Raw genomic sequence first — 9,728 nt, forward strand, 5'->3', positions numbered from 1 at the left:
GGTTTGGGCTGGTATCATCAAAGATGAGCTTGTGGGGCCTTTTCGGGTTGAGGATGGAGTCAAGCTCAACTCCCAGTCCTACTGCCAGTTTCTGGAAGACACCTTCTTCAAGCAGTGGTACAGGAAGAAGTCTGCATCCTTCAAGAAAAACATGATTTTCATGCAGGACAATGCTCCATCACACGCGTCCAAGTACTCCACAGCGTGGCTGCAAGAAAGGGTATAAAAGAAGAAAAACTAATGACATGGCCTCCTTGTTCACCTGATCTGAACCCCACTGAGAACCTGTGGTCCATCATCAAATGTGAGATTTACAAGGAGGGAAAACAGTACACCTCTCTGAACAGTGTCTGGGAGGCTGTGGTTGCTGCTGCACGCAATGTTGATGGTGAACAGATCAAAACACTGACAGAATCCATGGATGGCAGGCTTTTGAGTGTCCTTGCAAAGAAAGGTGGCTATATTGGTCGCTGATTTGTTTTTGTTTTGTTTTTGAATGTCAGAAATGTATTTTTTTTTTTTTTTTTTTTTTTGTCCCGTTTGGATCTATAGCCGTCAGAATTGTTGTCTTAAGGCCAAGAAAGATGCCAAGCGGATTTATTTTACCAAGTGGATCATCATGGCCTTGCCATATTGGTCCATTTGATTGACCTTTATTATAATTATGAATTTATTTTATTTTCAGTTGCTACAAACGGGACAGACATGACTGGGGGATAGGACAGGGAGAAAGAATGAAAGAAAGAGAGGGAGAGAAAGAAAACCAAAGGGGAGAAGAGACGGTGAGAAGGGGGGAAGAAAGAAAAAAAAAACACAAACAAAAAAAACAAAAAACACCTGGATCACCTGTATGGAGAAAAAACAAACAGAGGAGACAGCAAACAACAAAGAGCAACATAATAAAAAAAAAAAAAGCACCATCACAATAAACTAGCTAGCCATAGATATCAATAGTTACTAAATAATAACCGATATTGTGCAGCACGCAAGATAGACAGCGCACAGTGTGCTTTGAGGCAGCAGCCAAGAAAGCTGTAGTCCGCGTCTGTGAATACCCGTGTGTACACCTGTGTGCATACCTGTGTGGATCAGCATGCTTGCATTCCAAAGGTTTCTCCATGTAATGATCTGCTAGGGAGTGTGGGGGGGCCACAGCCCTGTCCTCTATGGTATGAAGCAGGTATGGAGGAGATCAAAACTCCAGACATCCAGAGGCCCCCAGAACACAAGAGACCATGGAAGACCAACAGAGGGGCAGCCGCACCACTGTCCCAGAAAGAGCTGAGGAGAGTCCCAGATGAGGGCTCACTCAGCAGCCGCGGAGCAGAAGCCAGGGGGAGTTGCAGTGACGCGCCCGTGAGCTCCGCCGCCAGCCAGCCGTGCCTGAGTGACCGAGCCCCAGGCCGAGAGGCCGGGGGCACCCCACCTCCGAAGTGGCCCGAGCGAGCCCCAGGCTCCAGGCCCCGATAAGCGGCCGCCAAGGAGTGAGCCGGTGTGTACCTGGACGCCCACCCCCAGACACAAAGAACCACCAACGCACCGATGTCTGAGGGAGTCCGCCACTGGCAGGGGAAGTGGTGGTGGGGGGAGATAGGCCTCCAAACCTTGGAGGGCCTGAGATGTCCCCAGAGAGGTGGCGCCTGACACCCAACCTGACATATAGACACAGACATACAGGCACACACAGATACAAACATCCATTCCCACCCTCATGCTCTCATATGCACTTACTCCACACTCAACCAACGTGGAGACAGACATAAAGAGACGCTGTACACACGATCACACTCCCCAAGCGTACTCTACAAACCGGGTCTAGGTACCCTTGCCCCTGGAGGGGGGAACTGCACCCAGACCCAGGTGGTGTTACCCTTTTCCCTGCGGTGGGGAGAGGCAGACCGCCCCGACTCCGCAGCAGCAGGGAGGCCCCACACTCCAGACCGCAGTCGGACGGCCAACTCCTCCTCCTAGCCCCCCCGCTCCAGCAGGCCGCAGAGAACGGGGGTGAGAGAAGACTCCAAACCTCCCTCCACCCGCTCATTGTAGTGTTGATGAATGTGTGTTCTAAGGTGCAATTAAAAATGTATATTGGTGAATGTGGAGATGTTATATTGGTGTCACTGGTAAAAATAAATAATTGAAATGGGTATATATTTGTTTTTTGTTAAGTTGCCTAATAATTATGCACAGTAATAGTCACCTGCACACACAGATATCCCCCTAAAATAGCTAAAACTAAAAACAAACTAAAAACTACTTCCAAAAACATTCAGCTTTGATAGTAATGAGTTTTTTGGGTTCATTGAGAACATGTTTGTTGTTCAATAATAAAATTTCTCAAAAATACAACTTGCCTAATAATTCTGCACTCCCTATATACCAGGGCCAGTTGGCGAAACAGACCATCGTCTGCCGACGGGCTGTAGTGACCTTCTTGCTCGTGGGAGGCTGAGTCATCAAAAGGGTAACTGGCAACCACAGTGCCACCATGCAGGCCCCCCAACAGCACAAATCTAATGTCTCTGTAAAGCACTTTGAACCACCTTGTTGTTGAATTGTGCTATACAAATAAACTTGCCTTGCCTAGACTTGGCTAGACTTGTCGAACTGGTCAGGAAAGCCTCTGTTGTGCCCTTAAACAGGGGAAATAGTGAGGAGAGGTGAAAGAACGGCACAGACACGCAGCTCTCACTCTCACTCGTCTGTATTGAGTGAAGGAGGAAGCGCGCGAACCCACCTACTGGAGCCCTGAGGCATTAACAATGGATCGACGCACAATCAACCCAGGCAAAACTTTCACTACTTATCTCCCTCTATATTCCCACGGCATATTCTATTTGAAAACAGTCAAAGCAACAAATAAAACATTAATAAGGGCATGACATGAAATGTAAGGAACAGAGATGTACAACTTCAAAACTAATCAAATTTATGATCCACCACACCTCCGCTTAGGTCCTTATTTTTGGCGTTATTTCGACCGCTGTGATCACCACTGCAGTCCCCCTCTGTGGACCTCTCAAAGCCGTCGGGACTCATGCCGGGCACGATGCAAACATCCGTGCCGTTAACCAGTTCAGTGATGCGCTCTTCCTCCCCGTATCTGGCCAGCAGGCAAACCAGCACCTGTCTGGACACGGCCTCGTTGCCGTGCATGTTCCCAACGTATCCAAATTTAGGTTTCCCCAGTGACTTTCTGTCGGGGTCCCTGGCGATCCGCATCACCCACAGCTGCCTGCCCTCCACGGACTGCCCCACAGTCGACAGGCCAGCCACGTGAGGGTATTTCTGGGCTAACGACTGCAAACGTTTAGCTAGTTTTATCATAGTTGTAGTATATGTCGCAAGCCTCCACCGCTTCCTCCGTAGAGGCTTGGGCGCTTCGTGTGCCGAGCAGTCCGTCTTTGCCAAGAGAGACGACAAAAAGGAAAAGAAAGGCAAAAAGTGACACCCGTAGTTTAGCGTCATCGAGACACGTTCCCAGTCAGCCACCATGTTGACCTGTCTTCTGAGCCAGTGTTGTGTCCCCTCCTTGTGGGACAGTTTGAGGTTTCATCTACCTTCTTGGCTGGGTGTTATATTGACAATCCGAATTGTGATCTCGAGATGCTGTGGAAGAAAGACGGAGATTAATAACAGATATGATTCAATGCAGAGAGGTCTATTAACACATAGTGAGTGAGAAAGGTGACTGGAAAGGAAAAACTCAATGCATCATGGGAATCCCCCGGCAGCCTACATCTATTGCAGCATAACTAAGGGAGGATTCAGGGTCACCTGGTCCAGCCCTAACTATATGCTTTAGCAAAAAGGAAAGTTTGAAGCCTAATCTTGAAAGTAGAGATAGTGTTTGTCTCCTGAATCCAAACTGGAAGCTGGTTCCACAGAAGAGGGGCCTGAAAACTGAAGGCTCTGCCTCCCATTCTACTTTTAAATACTCTAGGAACAACAAGTAGGCCTGCAGAGCGAGAGCGAAGTGCTCTAATAGGGTGATATGGTACTACAAGGTCATTAAGATAAGATGGGGCCTGATTATTTAAGACCTTGTATGTGAGGAGCAGGATTTTGAATTCTGGATTTAACAGGAAGCCAATGAAGGGAAGCCAACACAGGAGAAATATGCTCTCTCTTTCTAGTCCCTGTCAGGACTCTTGCTGCAGCATTTTGGATTAACTGAAGGCTTTTCATCAAGTTTTTTGGACATCCTAATAATAATATTAAACCCCCCAAAATATGACTATCCAGAGTTGGGACCAGGAAGCAGAGCTGCAGTCTTACACGCCTCTCTGCAGCTTCTCTCCTCCTGCTACCCCCCCCCAAAAACCCATCTCCATAGAGACTGTTTTTTGTCTTTTTGGAAGCTGACACAAACTAAAAACCAGCAACAAACAACTTAAACATAAACAATTACAAAGAAAGAACAATAAAGTATCCACATCTGAACCAAAGAGTAAAACAGTGAAATGTGGATTATTAAATATTAGGTCTCTCTCCTCCAAGTCTCTGTTAGTACATGACTTAATAATTGATCAACAAATTGATTTACTCTGCCTTACAGAAACCTGGTTGCAGCAGGATGATTATGTTAGTTTAAATGAATCAACACCCCTGAGTCATTCTAACTACCAGAAATCTCGAAGCACAGGCCGAGGGGGAGGTGTGGCAGCAATTTTTCACACCAGCCTATTAATTAATGAAAGACCCAGACAGACTTTTAATTCATTTGAAAGCCTGATGCTTAACATTGTCCACCCCAGCTGTGAAACTCAGAAACCAGTCTTACTTGTTATCATCTATCGTCCACCTGGGCCTTACACAGAGTTTCTGTCTGATTTCTCAGACTTTATATCTAATTTAGTTCTGAGCTCAGATAAAATAATTATTGTGGGTGATTTTAACATCCATGTAGATGCTAAAAATGACAGCCTCAACATGGCATTTAATCTGTTATTAGACTCAACTGGCTTCTGTTTCTGTTAAACCCTGTTTAAAATGTGACACATATGTTGTCCGAAAACATTTCCTCTAAATTTGCAAAGTTACTGATTTAAAAAATATATATTTTCGAATTTTTAGTTGCATGTTAAACATATGATAGACTCTTGAGCATATTCGTATAGCTAAATTCACAATGGTATAACCGTGCTAAATAATAGACCGAGTAGATTAGCATTACTATTGTATGTGTATCAGTGGATGGCGTGTACACAAATTCTTGTATTTTGGGATTACTTAGTGCAAAAAAATAAAAATACATCAGCACATTTTAAACAGGGTTTGAATAATCAGCACTGACATACAGACATTTATGCCCTGGGTATAACAGACATGCTTACTGTGTGAAAGGCCCTCGGATTTCTTGGAGCAGAGAAACACTCTGTATTGTTGCTTTTCTCTATTGTATAAGCAGCGCCCGACTGTCAGAAACGCTCTGTGCGGGTAGCAAAGTCGGCTCCAACGCACATTCTGGTGAAAAAATAAAAAGTTAAAACGATATACCTTGCGGCAGTTGTGAAGTGCTGAGGAAAATACTGTGTGTCTTATGGGGTGTTTTTGTGGGGCTACTTTCAGTTGACCTCTGAGATGTAGAGATATATAAATGCCACTTGTTTTGCACATATTCAACTCTGTATATTTTATATATTTTATTATTATTATTATTATTTTTTTTTTTACTATTTAATTTGTAAAAATGTGTATACACACACACACACACACACACACACACACACACACACACGTAGGAAAATATTTAGTATACACATCCAGAAATGCATACACTATTATATATTGTACATATATTTATTAGTTTCAGGTTGGCCATTCTTGTATTTTGCTCGTTTGTGTTGTTGTGTTTGCACATCTCTGTTGCTTGTGGGGCTCGCACACAAGAATTTCACTCGCATGTGCTGTGCCAGTGTGCCTGCACATGTGATAAGATAAGATAAGATAAGATAGAACTTTATTAATCCCTCGGGTGGGTTCCTCTGGGAAATTCGACTTCCAAAAAAAGCACAGCAACGACCGAAGTTACAGTTACAGAATATTATATATATATATATATATATATATATATATATATATATATATATATATATATATATATATATATATATATATATATATATATACACACACACACACACACACACATATATAAATACAGAGACAAATATAAATAAAATATACGAAGGGGATAAATAGAATAAATAGGAATAAAAAATAAAAATACAAGTGAATTGCACATTTCAAGTATTGAGTCTATTGCACTGTTGACTATTTACAAAAAGTATTGCACAAGGTATTGTACAGTGAGGTGCAGAGGCACTACAGCTTAGTTGTTCCCCCCTCCTTTGTCCTCCTGTTTCCCCTCCCTCTCCCCTCCAGAGAGGAGTTAAACAGTCTGATGGCGTGTGGGACAAAGGAGTTTTTAAGTCTGTTAGTTCTTGTCTTGGGGAGAAGCAACCTGTCACTGAACAGACTCTTCTGGTTGTTTATGGCCGTGTGCAGAGGATGCCCAGCATTGTCCGTAATGTCCAGCAGTTTCTTTAATGTCCTTTTCTCTGCCACTGTCACCAGAGTGTCCAGCTTCATGCCGACCACAGAGCTAGCCCTCCTGATCAGTTTCTCCAGCCTGGATGAGTCCTTCTTTGCTGTGCTGCTCCCCCAGCACACCACAGCATAGAAAAGTACTCCAGCAACCACCGACTGGTAAAACATCCTCAGGAGCTTCCTGCAGATGTTAAAAGACCTCAGCCTCCTGAGGAAGTACAGTCGGCTTTGGGCTTTTTTATACAGGTGCTCTGTGTTGCATGACCAGTCCAGTTTATTGTCCACCCACAGCCCGAGGTACTTGTACTTGTTGACCACCTCCACCTCCTCCCCCTCTATCTGAACCGGCAGTGGACCTTCTCTGGACCTCCCGAAGTCCACAACCAGTTCCTTAGTCTTTGAGGTGTTGAGTTGCAGGTGGTTTGTGTGACTCCATGCGACAAAGTTCCTCACCAGACTTCTGTACTCCTCTTCCTGATCATCCCAGATACACCCCATGATGGCTGTGTCGTCTGCAAACTTCTGAATATGGCATAATTCAGAGTTGTAGCAGAAGTCAGAGGTGTACAGGGTGAAGAGAAGAGGGGACAGCACAGTTCCCTGTGGTGCTCCTGTGCTGCTGACCACTGTGTCAGACGTGATGTCCTTCAGCCTGACGTACTGTGGTCTGTCGGTGAGGTAGTCGGAGATCCAAGCCACCAGGCAGGGGTCCACCTCCATCCTGTTCAGTTTTTCCTGAAGCATACAGGGCCGGATGGTATTAAAGGCACTGGAAAAGTCAAGAAACAGGATCCTGACCGTGCCTTTTCCCCCATCCAGGTGTGAGTGGGCTCTGTGTAGGAGGTACAGGATGGCATCCTCCACTCCGACACCCGCCTTGTATGCAAACTGTAGTGGGTCCTGGGCATGTTGTACCTGTGGTCGGAGGAGGTTGAGGAAGAGCCGCTCTAGAGTCTTCATAAGATGTGACGTCAGTGCCACCGGTCGGAAGTCATTCAGCTCATTGGGCCGGTTCCTTTTGGGGACCGGGACGATGCAGGATGTCTTCCATAGGGCGGGCACTCTCCCCAGTCGCAGACTGAGGTTGAAGACTCGTTGTAGCGGCTCCCCAAGTTCAGCAGCACACGCCTTAAGCATCCTAGGACACACCTTGTCTGGGCCTGCTGCCTTTCTGGGGCGAAGCTTCCTCAGTTGTCTCCTGACCTGATCCACTGTGACACTGGGAGATGTTTGGGAGGAGGGGAGGGGGGGAGATGTCTTGCTGCTGATTGGAGGAGGGGGGTGTCATGGTGTCAGGAAGGGGGGGAAGCGAGGGAGGCAGGAGAGTGGGGAGAGGACTCTGTAGTGAAGGTGAGGGTGAGGGTGGGGGGGTTGTGGGCTGGTCAAACCTGTTGAAGAAGTTGTTGAGTTCGTTTGCCTTCTCCACAGTCCCCCACACTGTGCTTTTCTTGGTGTTGTGGCCTGTGATGGTTTTCACACCATTCCAGACCTCCCTCATATTGTTCCTCTCCAACTTCTGCTCCACCTTCCTCCTGTAGGTGTCCTTTGCTTCCCTCAGGCAGCGTTTCACCTCCCGCTGTGCTGCTTTCATCTCCTCCTTCACTTTGCTCCTGAAAGCCTTCTTCTTAATGTTGAGGACAGCTTTGACTTCCTGTGTTACCCACGGTTTGTTATTAGGATAACACCGTACCGTCTTAGCAGGGGCGACTGTGTCCACACAAAAGTTGAGGTAGTCTGTAAGACAGTGTGTCGCCCCCTCTATGTCCTCACCATGTGGGCTCAGGAGCACATCCCAGTCTGTGGTGTCATAGCAGTCTCTCAGAGCATCCTCCTTTTCTGGGGTCCATCTCCGGATGGAGCGCGTTGTGACAGGCTGCCTTTGGACGAGGGGTGTGTATTGTGGCTGTAGGTAAACCAGGTTGTGGTCTGACTTCCCTAGTGGGGGGAGGGGGGTGGCTCTTTATGCATCTCTCACATTAGCATACAGTAGGTCAATTGTCCTGTTGCTCCTTGTGGGACAATTCACAAACTGGTGAAAAGCAGCCAGAGTAGAATCCAGTGTGGCATGGTTAAAGTCTCCAGATATAATAATGAAAGCCTCGGGGTTTTGTGTCTGATTTGATTTGATTTGATTTGATTTGATTTAGATAAAAGAGCACGATGTAAGGAAGAAAGGGAGCAGGCCTTTGGAGACTCTGTTGGACATGGTTTCTGTTGGCCTCTGACATGATAAGATAAGATAATGGAATTAACTGTTTGTGAAGAAACCCCTTTGGGCTGGGATGCTCTTGATAAGGGAGCCTCTTTTGTTTGCTTCATGCCTTTTTGCAGACTGTTGGGAGCCTAACTGCACCCCCTCTGTCTAACTGTTACAGGGTGTGGCTAGGTGTGAATATGTGTTTTTAAGAAGTGTCACAGTTTATTTCTAAAAGAATACATGTTGTTTGTGGTGCTCTATTTAAAACTGTTGGCCTGTGAAACTTTTAGAAAAGTGAAATGCCCCTAAAGTAGTTAAATCATCTATGTGTAATCATCGAGTCTAACTGTTGCAGACTAGTAGATAATTATAAGACTAGTTGCATTAAAGCCACATTGGAGAAAGAAAGTACAGGTATATCACTACTAATGTCCTTCAAGAAACCTGGAGAACTATTGTTGTAGACTACTACAAACATTGTTCACTTAAACTATTGGACTTGAATAAATGAAATTCCATTTAAAATAAAGTAGTAGTGCATTCTCTCAGTCACATGCTTTCAGACTGTGAGGGTAAGAACAGCATGGATGAGAAAAGTCCATTTTTCTTCAGTATCAATTACTGATGTTTATCAGCACATAGCATTACTTCAGTGGGTACGCTTACAACAGCTTATTAGCAAATGGGATGTTGTGTATTCAGATGACAGTGAAAACTGAAGCAAATAAAGCTGAATGCTTAAATTTGTATCATCAAATTCTGTATTTGGCTTCTGTTCGGGGATACTGTCGATGATTTCCTTTCAACACTCAGCTGAATACATCCACTGGTTTTCAGACAGTCATTTGTGTTTTTTTTAGGCTGGTTTCACACTAATGACTTTATAACACTGTTGGTTGGCTTTACAAATGAAAGATGGTTTTCTGTCAGCAGCTTCACGTGTTTTTTAGTGATTCTTAGTAAGCAACTGTGGATAAAG

The 9,728-nt window shown here is 45.2% G+C and overlaps 2 protein-coding genes and 1 long non-coding RNA gene across 5 annotated transcripts in view; 1 reads left to right on the forward strand and 2 right to left on the reverse strand.

Moving 5' to 3' along the window:
* The window catches only part of LOC146670765 (uncharacterized), a 428,660-nt gene that overhangs the window by 175,592 nt on the left and 243,340 nt on the right, over nucleotides 1–9,728 (forward strand). The gene's annotated exons all lie outside the window — the stretch shown is intronic.
* Nucleotides 1–9,728, reverse strand: part of LOC146670767 (stonustoxin subunit alpha-like) — a 164,254-nt gene that overhangs the window by 142,445 nt on the left and 12,081 nt on the right. The window lies entirely within an intron of this gene.
* The window catches only part of LOC146670769 (protein NLRC3-like), an 86,700-nt gene that overhangs the window by 64,888 nt on the left and 12,084 nt on the right, over nucleotides 1–9,728 (reverse strand). The window lies entirely within an intron of this gene.

The sequence above is a fragment of the Rhamphochromis longiceps genome, linkage group LG4 (assembly GCF_057381845.1).
Source record: "Rhamphochromis longiceps isolate RC_006_pf linkage group LG4, R_longiceps_female_GT1.1, whole genome shotgun sequence".
In the NCBI taxonomy this organism is placed as follows: Eukaryota; Metazoa; Chordata; class Actinopteri; order Cichliformes; family Cichlidae; genus Rhamphochromis; species Rhamphochromis longiceps.